Consider the following 15,035-nt stretch of genomic DNA (forward strand, 5'->3'; position numbering starts at 1 on the left):
ATTTGTAGGTAATTGTATACATTATCATATTGTTTGGAAATATTCCTCAGATCCATGGCATGAAAGTGCTATACAAGTGTAGAATGACTGATTGATTAAAAGCTGATCTATGCAAGAAAACTTCAGAAATCAGAACATAAAGGAGCACAAACGAAAATACTGATTAGACTTTGGAGGGATAATTTCCAAGCATTACAATAACGACCTTGAAGACTGCCCAGCAGCATCGGTGTGTATGAGTTTCTTCAAAGGGGGAAATATAGGTTGACATTCCCCTGGTGATTTTCTGATATCAAATGAAAGACATAGACAATAGAGACAAGTGAGGGAATGAACATGCCATACAAGACCAGATTTTAATTTAGTGTCAAATAAGACCCAGAAAGCTTAAGAAGATTTATCCAGAGTATTACTATACACGAGTAAAAAACACAGCTTTATTGGATTTAATACAAGTATTTTATAGATATATTCTAGTGTCAGCACTGTAGAAAGGGGGCTTCTTATGGTACTGGATGAAAAGGAAATAGCATGAAATTAGAACAGAGAGAGATGGTATCCAGTAATCAAGATGTTGATAGCTACCCCATCATCTATCCTTCCCTATATTATACAAAAATAGCTATAGAGAAGGTGAGCATAAGCAAAAGTGAAGTGTCTGGGGTTTTATTGAAAACCAGTCACTGTACTCAAACAAAGGATATACAGATATATGGACAAGTGGATGAATGCAGTCTCCAACATGTCTTCTTTTTTTTTAGGGGGGGGGAACAGTCAGCAACATATTAAATTGCTATCAAAAGGATAGTGAAAATAATTCAGCTAGGATTCTCTCTGGGATTCAAAGATAAAGCACCATCTTAAATCTTAAACCGAGATCAAAACATTTTAACATTCATTAAGGTACCTAAACAGAAGTGACTTGATTTTCTGAGGATCTCTGACTTACTCAATTTAATACTATTTCATGTGCTAGGCTTACATATGCAATCTGTCCTACATGTTTTCCTCTTTCCCACACAGGGCAGGTAGTTTGTGATTGGTTGTAGACTCTGCCACCCTAAACCTATCCTGTTAAATGAAATAGAAATAGTGGTGTGAGTGGTCAGCTCCCTTTTCTTCATTTAGGCAGCCCTTTACAATGGGATATACAGTCGTACCCCGGCTACTGAATGCCTTGGGAGTCAAACATTCCGGCTCCCAAACAATCAAAAACCAGAAGTGAGCGTTCCAGTTTTCGAACATTCTTTTGGAAGCTGAACGTCCAACGGGGCTTCCATGACTTCCAATTGGCTGCAGGAGCTTCCTGCAGCCAATAAGAAGCTGCACTTTGGAAATTAAACATTTCAGAGGTCGAACAGACTTCCAGAATGGATTCTGCTTGACTTCTGAGGTACGACTGTACCACTAATACACACACACACACACACACACACACACACACACACACACACGCTGTAGTGCAAGCTTTCAACTGCAGTTTGAAAAACGCAGAAGCTGAAATCAACTTCTTCCACTGTCCGAATATTTGAAGGAAATATGTCCTGGCATGGATTTCACACACTGTTCCCAGCAGTTAGAAAAATATTTTCCAGTACCATGGCTATTAAGTGAATGTGAGGCTCTGGATGTCTGTGATATTTTCCGATGTATCTGGGAACTCTGACCTTTTATAACAGGAATGGTGTCAGAGCCTGGGAAGTGCTTTAACTTGGCATCTGAGCAAGATGAAGCAAGAAGTCTGATTAGTCTATAGCTACAATGTGACCTTAGATATGTCTTAGACATGGGCAGATCTGAAAAGCCAGGAGATTAGCCCAATCCATTATGATGCGATTCTCAAGGATCAAAATGTTTCTTACACAGCTCCTCTCTGGACACCTGTCAATAACTCAGAGAATCATTCCCACATTACTCCATTCACTTAAAAGATATCAATACCATCCGCAGGAGAAAATTCTGTAAAATTCAGCACAGTTAAATGCTGACTTTGTTGTTCTGTCTGCAGATGAATCTATGTTGAATTTTCCATGAGGTCTCCCAAACTGGAGAACACAGAGGTAAGCAACAGATGGCTCCTGGATGGGCCTCCAAACACTTCAGGATATTAGCCTGCAAGAAAGAAAACTTAATTGTGTATGTGTATATCCAGAAGAGGGAGAAAAAACCCCAGCAGCATTTAGCAAACTGAAGAAAGGAGTAAGCTTACACCATTGGCGTAGAAGTCATTTCTGTAGCTCTCTCTCCAATGAGGAGAAATAACACTCTCTTCACAAAATGGGTATTCCTGTCCTTCCTTTGCTCTTGCCTTTCTCTCTCCAATGCCGTAAAATAGAGTTGGATTTTTTTTTGATTCGGAGCCTCAGTTTTTATTCAGAAGTCTCGTATGAGGGCTGCAGGAAGTGTAACAGCAGAGATCATTCCATGTGTGACTTAAGAGTGAATTTTGCACTTAGTAACTCAGCTAACCAAGAAGAGGGTGTGCTGCTTAACAACCAAGCAGAGTGGCATGAACTTCACTGAGGTGGCATGTGCTTTCATTGGTCAGGTAGTTCTGAGGGAAGACAAAACCTCTCTGTAATTTAACCTTCAACTTACACAGGGTGTTATGTACTGAGTTGAATAGGATCCAAAATGCAGCAGTCTGATTGGTCCTAGAACAATAGGATTCAGAATGCAGCAGTCTGATTGGTCCTAGAACAATAGGATCCAGAATGCAGCAGTCTGATTGGTCCACAGGAGCCACCCAGTCCAGCTCCAGGTGGAAGTGAATCCGCAACCTGATTGGCCTACAGGTGAATCCTGGAATTAGCCAATCACGTGGGGCCTATTGTGTAAATAATGTATTTAAAGCAGACATTCTGGGGGAACTTCCATTCCTCCTCACCACTATGAGCTGAATAAAGAGCACGAAATCCACTCTCAACTCCGAGTATATTTCACAGGATTTTGTTCATTTGCCTCCATAAAGTCCTATCTCTCTTTTCGCTCTGGACTCTGCATTATTTAAGTGACTTCGCTAACAAGGGTTTGTGTAGGAGCAAGTTGAGCAGGGAAGAGCTACCATACTAGATTCCTCTCACCAGTAGATCATGTTTTGGTGGAGCCCAGCTGCCACATGTTCCTTGGGGCCTTTCTCTTATCACCTGAGGCAGCAGTGTCCCTAGAAACCTATGCCCACCTTAGTTCAAAGTGGTCAGACACACCCTTGTCTTGCTCTTGCGCAAACAAAAAATCTCACCGTTTCCCACTCACTTGGCAGAACCTCTGTAGGAAAGCAAGCACCCATAAAAAATGAGAGGGGAAACAAGGAAGGAGAGAGGAGTCCCTCACTTCCCCCAATCTGCAACTATATGTGTTGCCACTGGGACACCCATCTGGAACTTGACTGAGGGGAATAACAGAAGGAAAGCAGAGACTCCCCATCTCACACTTTTCCTTGAGGGAGGGCATACTAGGAACTGACACCATCGTGCTGAAGTTAGTGTTGCACTATGTTCTCTGTTACCACCACCCCATCCAACAATTCTCATATATGCTCACAAGACTGACAGCACCACTTCCTGAACATATTGGGAAGCTGAGGGCCAAACTAAAGAGACTCTCAAATGACAAGCTTCTAAACACCCACTAAGGGTACACACTGCAGCTTTTAGGATTCTGGAATGTTATTTTCTTAAGGGAACCAGTGGCCAACGCTTCTTAAGAATGTTTTATATGTGAATTTTAAAAAGTCAAAAATCTTTCCACTGCAGGGGGAGAAATGGCAAGAGTCTGAAGGAGAAAGGAGGGAAAATAGCAGTCAAATCCTTCAGGTTTAACAGTCTTCTCTCTAGCTGTTTGAGACTCACGAAATTCCTAAGACCTGAGATCCAAGTGAAGATTTCACTGAGTGGAATCGTCACTGAGACTGACTCAACTAAGATTATATATCCTCCTGATACATGAACATGTGTTTTTTCACTTGGTCAGCAGAGAGTTTGAATTTCTTGTGGAGACCACCAGCATAGCTGACTAGCTGACTCTAGAGCAGTTCTGAGGGAAATAAATGTATTTTAACTCGTTCATGCCGCTGCAGGTGATTTATATGAACAAAGAAAATAGTGCATGCTACTGTACAACAGAAAATGAACCTACATTGCAAGATGTTGCACCGGTTGAACAAAGTACTGTGGGAACCTGTGGAGGTTCCATTCACACATTCTTTTCCTATCACAAGATTTTCACACATGCATGTACATCACTTGTTTGTTTTATCCTCAACTCTTGAGCCCTGTTTAGGAAACAAATCTTGTGTACAATCAATGCACAGAGCAGAAGCAGGAGTGTGTCTGCTAGCCAAGATCCAACCACAGCATGTTGAGCAGACTGTTACAGCAGAAGCTATACTGATAGCAGAGGTATATACATAGGCCCTATCCAAAAAGTCTGCAGCATTCTTTTCAGGGTACAGATAAGATTGTGCATACATAGCAAAAAGTACCTTATTGATGTAGAAAGAGAAGCTGCTTCCTGGAAGACAAACTCAAGTCTGGTGCTGGAGGAAGAAGTGAGTTGGTCTAAGAGCCAAATAATTCTTAACTGTGAAATATTTTTTTGCTTACTGAAATTTTAGCAAGAAGGAGGCAGTTTAGTGGCTTGTGTTAATCCTGCTTTATTTTCACTACTCACAAGCAAAGAAGTACCATAGAAAGCTCCCAATGAGCAATTTACTCCAACCAAGGTTGGAGGTGAGTGGAGAGATTTGAACTAGGAGTGGGAAACAGGCAGTGGAAGAGTGTCTATGGGGAGTGATGGGTGTCAGGGACTGGGCAGAGGAGGAATGGTGGAGACCGTCTCCCCATCCTGACCCTTCCAGGGAGGAGGAAGAGGAAGATAGTATAGATTTACAACAGGGGTTTGAGGGAGGTCGCAGCTCAGAGGCAGCATGAGGGGGAAAGTTGGGAAATCATGGGAGAGCCAGAACAACACCCGGCTGACACATTGTCATTAGAAAGCATTCCAGACCCACCATCTCCCAGAACCTGGCAACCATAAAAGTAGGAGAGCAAAGAACACAAAGACAAAGGGCACATAGCAGCACCCGTAGAAGTGACAAATGAGGAAGTGGGAGAGACGGGGAGTGGAGAGTCACTTGGGACAACGCTATTATCCAAGGGGCTGGGTTCTATAGCCTCTCTCTGTAAAGAATTAAATAAAAAGGACTGTAAGAAACTTTCCTTGTCTTTAGACTTTCCTGGGCATCCAGCTGAGCGCTGCTGACAGCATCATGACAATGGGGTGCTGCCCCGACCTCAGTCTGCCTTCAGCCAGCTCTCACTTGCCTTCCTTCCTTCTTACAACCATTCTAGGTGTTGGCACTGCCTATCAACTCCCTCTTTCTTGGTCTCTGCATTGCCCTTGTAGAACTCAGCAGGGAGGAGGATGGGGGACAAAACTAGAACCCCAGAAATGATTTCTTTCAGCTTCTGCCTTCTGGAAGAAGGTACAAGGTTATAAAGACTAGGACTAGCTGCCTGAGAAACAGTTTCTACCCAAATGCAATTTTGGTTTTAAATGCATTGTTAGGAGTCTGTATGGGTGTATCTTGTATTTAAAAATGGGGTATCAGAGTTTTTAGGGGGCTAACCAGGTTGGGATAGCTGGGATAGCAGGCTTGTTGGGTTTTGAGTGTTTTATGTAGATTTTTCAATTTTGTTGTTCTGTATGGGACAATGACAATAAAGATTATCGTATCATATCATATTGTATTGTATCGTTGAATTAGCTGGTTCTGCCTGTCATTCATTCTGGCTCCACCTACCGTTGGTCTCCCTGCTTTTTGGCCTACCAGCCCCAATGTACACCAGCCACTAGTGGGAACAGTTTGTCCCTGCCCGCTTGAATAGTGTGAATCCTTAAAAGGCCAACACTCTTTTAGGTGAGCACTGCTGCTCCTTTCTACATCTTCTTACCTGGTGTGTTCCCTGACCTGTTGGGTAGGCATGGTGGAACAAAGAGTGCTTGATTTTTGAGGCTTGGGGGGAGGCATCTGTGAGGGTCCTGGCTTGGGTTGCAAGGGTCCTGGCCACCAGTTTCAGGTTCGATATATGGAACTGGTCCAGTTCTTTAGCAGGTGATGAAGCAGCCCTGGACTGGCCATCCTTTGCTGACTCTCATCATGACATCATATGGCTGGAACACGATTTCACCAATCTTTTTGCATCTGAATCTCAGATTTTAGTGTCATGTTTTCATTGGAAATTTCTGTGGAATTAAGTAAGTTTAAATAGCTGAAACCAATAGTGTGGGGATGATTGATATACAAAAAACCCTGCTGTCAAGAGCATGGCATTGCATGGAACAGGTACCAGTTTGAGTTTGGAATTCTGACAGGAAAATCTAAATACAAGATCATTTGTGGCAGCGACTTCTCTAATTTCAAACAGAAAACACTCACTTAAGTGCAAGTCACATGTTACTCATGGATGCTTCACTGTGATTTACACCATGTACCATTTAAGAAGTTGTGAAGGAATGAAATACGAAAACAGTTAAAAGAGAACATTGCATTCACGGGTTCCGCTTGGTTGATAACACCAAGTGGCAGAATGAGAACACTTTTTAAAGATTTGATTAAATATAAATTTTATGAAAGGAAAACATCATAGCTTAAGGCTCTTTAAAATCCATGCATGCTGAAGGATTCCAAAAATAAGACACCAACTTCTTTTTAAAAAAAAAAAATCCAAGCTGGCAAAATGATGCTACCATTTAAACAAATCACAGTTTATGGACATTTGCAACAGATACTCCAAAAACTGTACATGAAGTATTTATGCCAATCCCTCTTAACATTGGTCCATGTCATACCCAGCTGCATAGATAGTCTAAGCCAAACTAAACAAAGTGAAAAAGTGTTTGGTAGTGTTTCGATTGTAGATAGCCTAAGCCATCAGAGCCCCAAACCACAAAAATATCATATTAAGTTATAAATCATGGTCCCCCTTATTGAGGAAGCCAAGCACCTCTCAGATAGACAGTGCTTTATTGGTTGGAAACAGCACAGGGTCAGAATTTCACCAAAAATCTGACGTTATCCAATTCACTCAAAAATGGTGCCAAAGTGTTGCAAATTTTTCCCTGAATACCAAGTTTCCAAAATAGATCTTTACTGAATATAATACAGTGACAAGCAGAATTAAAGTAAAAGTGCAGCTTATGCTTTGGTCACATTGTTTGTGCAATGCATTAATTTGAAGATTATTTTTTTAAACCTGCTTGCAAATGTTTAGTACTGAGAACAACTTAAAATTGCAGCAGATTACTTTATTTTGCTATCTTTAAATAGGCATTCCAAATGAACTTGTTGTTGCTATTCTTCTGCAAATATCAAATGAAAGAATGTGGAAGTGCTGTGCATTATGAATAGACTTGCATTTCTTTTTAAGTTATCCCCAAACTAGGTTGAATATTAAGATGGGACAGAGCCATTGACATAGCAACTCTAATGATTTCTGCATTTTGCTGCTGGTAAAGAATTGAAAGGTGGCTGATTTGAATATTTCCTTCAATCTTCCATCAATAAACAAGAGACAAGGCAGATTTGAAAGTTCATCTGGGAAGAGTCATGTTTTTATAATTGCATTTAGCCTTCAGGCATGTTAAATCCAGAGGGTTAGGAGTGCTGTTTTAGAGAACTGGATTAGGCCAAGAGGTACACTCAAAACCTGGAGACATAATTTAATTTTCTTGTGGTCCCACACCTTAATCTGAAGAAAGAAAGGGGAAATGCTTTCCCATTTAATAAGTATGTACTTTGGTGAAAGAGAGTTCCATATGAAATATACATTCATCCCACCAATACTAGGGTGTTTGTTTCTTATTTGTTCTCATGTGGCAGCAGAACAATTTATGAAACAAATAAGAAACAGAAATTCTGTATTTGGTTAAATCTGACTGTTAGATTTCTGCAGTGTTTTTAAAAGATGCTTATCTTTAATGCAATCACCCAGTGTCAAAGAGGAAAAATGTGATTGCTAGCCAATGTGTCTGTAATACAGTCAATGTTCTTCAGGAAACAAAGTGGTATGGAAGTAGATTTGCACTGGAAAACATTCAAATAATGCTGTATTATGAAGATACAAGATAGCAAAGTGTTGTCAAGGGATACATTTTTGAATAACAAAAAAACAAAATTGCACAATGTTCTTTGTCCCCTGTGATGGAAAATACTATAGTCCTAACTATAAAATTAAAATCAGTCTACAGATAAATCTGAAATATCAAGGATATTGTATAATAAGCTGGCAGGCAGAGGGGTAAAAGCAATGCACAAATATGTTCACAGTTGAATGCAACAGCCAACAGTGTTATTCAGGGGACTGTTTTAGACTCCATACAGCTGTTTTTCAGAAACATCCTAATATCTAGCAAATCCACTCATTTGACGCACAGAGTGACTAATTGCTGTAAAACAATTAAATGTTCCACTATACTACACATGCATGCAAAGGGCACACCCAGAATATGAAGCTTATATTTATTAAAACAGAACAGGGAAGAAATTGCACCAATCACAGCTAACAAGTGTAGGCAGGTATAAGCTGCACAGACAGATAGGAAATCTTCTGCCTGCTGCTAAGAACCAAACCACCCCAGATCAACTCCATCATCCAAGCTGGTGTGACAGGAGCCAAATAGCAACTTCCCATCAAGGGAAGCCATAGGTGTGCAGCCTGACAGGTGCCAGACACCCCTACTATTCAGCATTCAATAAGTGGCACATGCCAGGCCCCAAGAGCAGCAAATCAAGCAGTCTCCTAAGCTGACCAACATTAGAGAGATGATAAGTGAAGTGCCCTCCCTGCATTACGATACTGACCATGTACCACTCCACTTACCTGCCCACATTAAATGCCAAATAAACCAAACAGCCAAAATAAATTCAAGCCCAGCATAACCAGGCAGCTCCTCCCTCAAGCCTATTGGCTAATAAAGGCAATGTGAAGGAAGTCCCTCACCCCATTCCCCTCGAGGCTTCCTCCTTCATTGGGCTGGAACAAACACACACACAATCTTACTTAAAAACAAATGGTCACCTCTGACTTCCGGGGAGGAATGATAGCGGACTAGTGATCAGCTGCTGACACTCATGTCAGCAGAGATAATTATGCAGTGATTAAAGGCAACCAAGGCATAAGATCCTGATCAACAAAATTTTCTTTTGAGATAAGGGGGTCAGGGATTAACCCCTCAGGCCCAGAAGAAGACATTCATCACACCTTGAACAAAGACGTTTTCAGGATTGGAGAAGTGTCTCAAGTGAGGAACATTCATCAAGCCCATGCACTGCATCTTAGCTCTTAAATTAGGGCACCAGGTCGATAATACCACCTTCTTTTAACTATTTACAAGACTGGAAGTAAGTACTAATTGGATACGCTATCTGCCAGTTAATTCGCATCCAGAAACTGCTGGAAGATGAAAAAGCATTAATTAACAAGCAAAAAAAGACCAAAAAGCTTACCTTAACTATGGATGACTTTGAAAGTTTACAACTGAAGAGATATGTACCTCTTATCCTGTCTAAAATTTACAATTTATACCATCTGTAATTCTCTGTTGTTTGTGGGCTGTTTTAGACATGGAAACGAAAGTAAATGTTATCTGTGTCAGAATGGAATACTGATTTAAAGAAATGGGCACATTTTTCTGGAAGCAGAGACTGCCAAGGGGAGAATAATATAACTCAAGATGGCAAAAACAATGCTGAATGCCTCACTGACTGCTGGTATCATGCAAAAATTACTAGATGAACAGTTGATAGAATTAAGAGCTGAGATGTGTGGAATATTAAAGGAGTTCAGATCAGGGGGGCAAAAACAGACTAAAGAATGCACAGGACCTGTGGGAAAGGATGTTGATCCAGAACAACCTGAACACAAAAAGCTAAAGGCAAAATGGACAACAGCAAACATTGGAATGGAGTGGTCATCCACTCAGCTGACTGGAGGACTGGATCAGACAAAGGGTGCCATTGTGACACTGGAAGAGAAACAACTGTAGATGGCAGAACAGAAAAAGGATGCTGTTGTGACTGGGAGAAATGAATGGAATTATGAATAGAAACATTAAGAAACAAATGGAGATAGCAGAGGCAAAGCTGAGAGAGAAAGGCCCCTATGTACATGCTGAAGTGAATACAAAAGAAAATGCCCCCAAGATTTTGGAGATTAGCTTGGAAAAAGAATGGGGAAAGGCACTTTTTCTTTTCTCTTTTATCCAGGATACAGAAACGAGAACATACCAGTGCCATTTCCTGTTGTCTATGATACAGTATGATGAATTTCTTTGGACTCTGGTATATACATTTTTTAAAACAAAGTGTTAAAACAACAACAACAACAACTTTTAAAGTGTCAGCATAACACATAGTTCAGGTGTCTTTAAGATCACACACAATATTACATTGCTTTATATTGCTAAATCTAAACTGAATTATCTTAGCTATATTTAAAATAATGAAACCGTGAATTTGGTGCTCTCTTTATTTGCTTTTGGCCAAAGGAGAACTAAGGATTCACCAGAGAATGTAGTTATATGGGATCATGCAGTACCTAAATGTAATTTTGTTAAGTGAAGAACTGAAATTACCATATGCTCACATGTCTCTTGAATACCAGTTTCAAATGAATCCACATTCATGATATTAAAAAGCAAAAATGTTGAACTGGTAGCACTCAAAATAAAGTATTTGTAAAGCATATTCAATGTAAAGAAAACTGAAATTATTTTCACTTTCCTTTAGGAAACAGTACCCATTCAAAGATGAAACTTCCTAAATGAAATAATTATGTGTGAAAATTCTACTATGCATTGTTGTAGGCACACATTTGACCTATGCTAAAGGCCCCTTGTGCTCAATAAAAATACTGACTTCCTAAGGAAGAAGTTGATGAAAAGTAATAGTAAATCACTGTATGTAAAATTTACATCTGTTTACCCAGTGCATGATGTCACACAGTTCACTGACCTTGCCGTATTGGGGTTGAGATAAGCAGGGCATTTTTATTGGCAGCAACAGGAATAGGTTCAAAATTGGAGAAAACTAAATATAAAAAAAAGACTAAGAGTGAAATCCAGAGAAAATTAGGTGCACTTAAGTGCCACTGAAATCCCTAATCAAAGAGGAGAGACTTTCCTCATCTGTAACTGAAGCCAGTGTCTGGCTTGAAATTAAGCTGAAATCCCACTGATTAGGACTTGGGTACACTTAACTTTCTTTGAATTGTGCCCTACATGCATAACAAAAGTCTCGCCCATCTTGGAAAGCCTCGTATAAGACAGCCTTATCTCTTAAAAAGAAATATTAAATTAATGAGATTACAGTTGAAACCCCATTATCCAGATGTTACAAGACATATACCATCTGATTCCAGCAGATGGCTATCAGAATATAGAAATATAGTTGTCAGGGGGAATGGGATAGCCTCTTCCATTTCTGTATCTAACCAAGGGCTTCATTTGTTTCCGTAATCATCATGTCTTAAAGACACATATAAGATAAGGAGGGGGGAACCTCTGGGCAGAAATGCCTTTACATCTTTGAACAGACTGATGTGGCTTTTATACTTGGGTATAATTCACAGCCTCCTTGCATGAAATGCAAAAGAGACAGTTTCAGCCCCTCCTTTGTTCCCTAAATTCCTGCAAAAAGTTTGATAGTTTCAAAGTTCAGACGAGCTGTAAAGGCATTGCAAAATAAGCTTATCAGGCATTATCATGAACCATAGGAGAGAATTCTCTAAGTATGTCTTGATATCAGATGATATATTGATTGATTGATATATGGGAGCTCCAGTGCATTGATATAAGAAAGTTGAAGGCATAACAAGGCTTACCCTCTCAGGCTGTGTTCCAAAAAAGCTTCCCATGGAATGAATGAAGACTGATTCCTCATACACAGAAGGAACCTGCTGCTACTGAGTACATGGTTTGGGATTGCTGCCTTGAAACAAAAGAGTGGCCCAACTGCTGTGCATTTTCCCCACAGCCATCTAAAAGCAACATATTTGTACAAACAAAACAAAAATAAGCCCTCTTTTAGACTATTCTCTTTGCTTTGACAGAAAACTTCAGTTTTAAGCCAAGATTCCAGATTGTTTTTGTGGAAACACTTCCACTTGTATGAAAGTGTATATATAATGGATATGTGGTAGCAGTAATGTGATGCTGAAGTAATCTCATGAGAAATGGATGACTCTCAGGGGACTCTATACAGTGGTAGGTAGTAGAGACCAGTAAGGGTGAATTGGTATTCTAACAATATGGAGAAAGCATTCGATTTGTACCATCACAAAAATACCAGATCTCATTCATAATTCAGCAGTAATGTGTGTGTATTTTTTTCCCTTTTACAAAGTGTTTTGCTTTTGTAGGAAATGGAAGTGACAGCTTTGAAGGTTCTTTCTGGCTTCATACCTATAGGATCTGAAGTTCCTGTCATAATTTTGAAGTACCCTCATGCCCATAAAATCTGATGGCAACTGTAATATTCTTTTATCTGATAAATGGACACATGTGGATCATGCCATCCAATTGGGGCTGAATTTGGAGAGGCAGATAATTACGACTGTGCAGTGGTACCTCTGGTTATGAACTTAATTCGTTCCGGAGGTCCGTTCTTAACCTTAGGTAGCACTTTAGCTAATGGGGCCTCCTGCTGCCGCCACGCCACTGCCGCACGATTTTTGTTCTCATCCTGAGGCAAAGTTCTTAACCTGAGGTACTACTTCTGGGTTAGTGGAGTCTGTAACCCAAAGTGTTTGTAACTCGAGTACCACTGTAGTTTGAACAACAGCTGAGAAAGTAAGCTTAGAATAACAAGGCAGACAAACATGCATGGCAAAACACAGGATCCCATTCACAGGGTTGGTATTCAGAGATACTGAACATGCCACGGGAGAACAGGATCGCCCCCACTGTCCCTTCTCCTGGTTTCATATCCTAGTTTTAAGTGAGACCTTTCAAGGTTTTTGGTTCACTGAAGCTGGGTGGCACAAGGGGAGAATAGAAAGGGAGTGGTGAGGAAGGAGTATGTAGTCCTAGTGCTTTTCTTGGGGTGGTAAAACACCATTTATCAGACAATTGTGTACCTGCTGTTGTTGTTTTTCCATCCTTGCAGCTACATGGAAGAATGGTCATTGAGTTGCACATCCAAAGGAAAGAATACTATTTTTGAACGAAAATTATATACCAATTAATCAAAAGATAAAGTGGTGAAACACATTCTCATTCTCATAGAAAACATGAAACAAATATAAAAGTGTTTAACTATGATGTAACTGTTTCAGTCCTGCGCAACAGTGCTTGTCCAAAATATTAAACTGAGGTTTTTCATTGGTTCAGGAGGTAAGGCGGGGATAAAATGGCACATAAAGATTAGAATAGTTATCAAGAACTTGGCAATTCTTAAATTTCATCAGTGGGGTGGTATTGTCTACTCTTCTTGACAAGGCTGCTAAGTTTCCTTATTTTCCCATAAAAGAGATTCATTGGTGCTGCTTCACACAACTGCACAGCAGCCTGGCAATGTTCCTTCTCAATTCTGATCAGAATGTCTCAATGTGAGCAACACAACATCATGACACAAAGTCTTTATGGTGGAGGAAGAAAGAAGCCATGCTCAAAATGTATTTGAATACACTAAGTAGCTGAATTCCCGCCCCCATTTTGTGGGGGGTGAATGGTCCCATCAGACAGAAGGGGTTGGTAATCTTTGGCCCTACATTAGTTTAGAAGTTCCATTCTATAGCCAAACAAACAACAAAGGAAATGTTAACTTTGAGCTATGGAAGCAATGAGAATTTAGGTGTTTCCTAAACCTGAACAAAAGATCAGTTTTAGAATTTCTCTATAACTGGGGAAGGGTTGGCAAGGGAGGGAGGACTAACTGTATGAAATCCTTTCCTTAAAAAAAAGATGCACATTTTTAATTTATATTCATCCAAGGTTGGGATGTGATAAATGCAGGGCCTTTCACAAAGTGAATATTATAATGAGGCCGTAACATTTTACTAACATGAATTCATAAGGTGACCCTGGAGATTAACAATAAAACACAACTCTGTAACAGATAGAAAAGACCGCATTTCTGTGTTTTCTCCCCAAATAAGGCTCAGCTTGTCCAATCCTTATAGGGGAGGATTTGCCTGTAATGTCTCCATTGCACCTATTAAAAATAAAATACAATTACAATTCAGCTTTGAGCACCAGTAATTCTTGCATGCTCACTGGCCTCTTTGAGGCGAATCAGAGTTTGTATACATTCCCTTCCAGCCAGAATCCCCCCTTCTCTCCCCACTCCCTATCTATAAAAAGGTGAGCAGATTAAACAAATTATGAACTATGCAGGGCTTGAATACTTTATAAAATGGTAGAACCAGCTTTTAGAAACCTTTTAATGTTCCATTTCCCAGAGGTGAAATGCCAGGCTCCATTCTCCTCTCTTTCAGTTGCCCTTGCCACTTCAAAATGTGTCTGGAAACAGCTCTGCAGATGGCCTCGTATGTTTTACAGGAAATATTACTTAAACATTGGAAAGGATCAAATTTCTCCTTTTAGGAATTACAAATCTGGATTTCATTTTCTCCTCCAAACCATGGGAAAAATGTTACTGTTTCATATGTCACAAAGGAAGTATTTTTAAAATGAAGGGGGAAAATGAACACTTGTGTTACAAAATACACCAGAGGACTTTGGAAATGTTCCTCTGTTTTAATATAAAATAATAGCAAATCAAAATAATCTTCTGAAACCAATTCCACTGTCCTCCCCCCCCCCTTCTTTAATGTTAGGAGCTAGAAAAAATATTGTACAGGATCTTAATATTTTGATTGTTATGTCTGCAAGTAGAAAACAGTAATAAAGTTCTATTTCAACTTGATAGCCCATTACTTAACATTTCAAGCATTTCCTCCATTTGGATCTTGATTTTGGTGGGGGCGGGTTTACAAGACTTGTTTAGGCTGCAGGTGTGGATAGAGGGGAGGGGT

At 40.0% G+C, this 15,035-nt stretch overlaps 1 long non-coding RNA gene across 1 annotated transcript; it reads right to left on the reverse strand.

The window, feature by feature from the left end:
- Positions 1-355: 355 nt before the first annotated feature.
- LOC128413423 (uncharacterized) lies at positions 356-14,516 on the reverse strand. The gene is made up of 3 exons (XR_008330336.1): positions 14,438-14,516; positions 5,955-6,246; positions 356-2,112 (listed from the first exon to the last, which is right to left on the reverse strand). It is a non-coding gene; the product is annotated as an uncharacterized LOC128413423 (long non-coding RNA).
- Positions 14,517-15,035: the final 519 nt, after the last annotated feature.

Source organism: Podarcis raffonei, chromosome 5 (genome assembly GCF_027172205.1).
Source record: "Podarcis raffonei isolate rPodRaf1 chromosome 5, rPodRaf1.pri, whole genome shotgun sequence".
Lineage (NCBI taxonomy): Eukaryota > Metazoa > Chordata > Lepidosauria > Squamata > Lacertidae > Podarcis > Podarcis raffonei.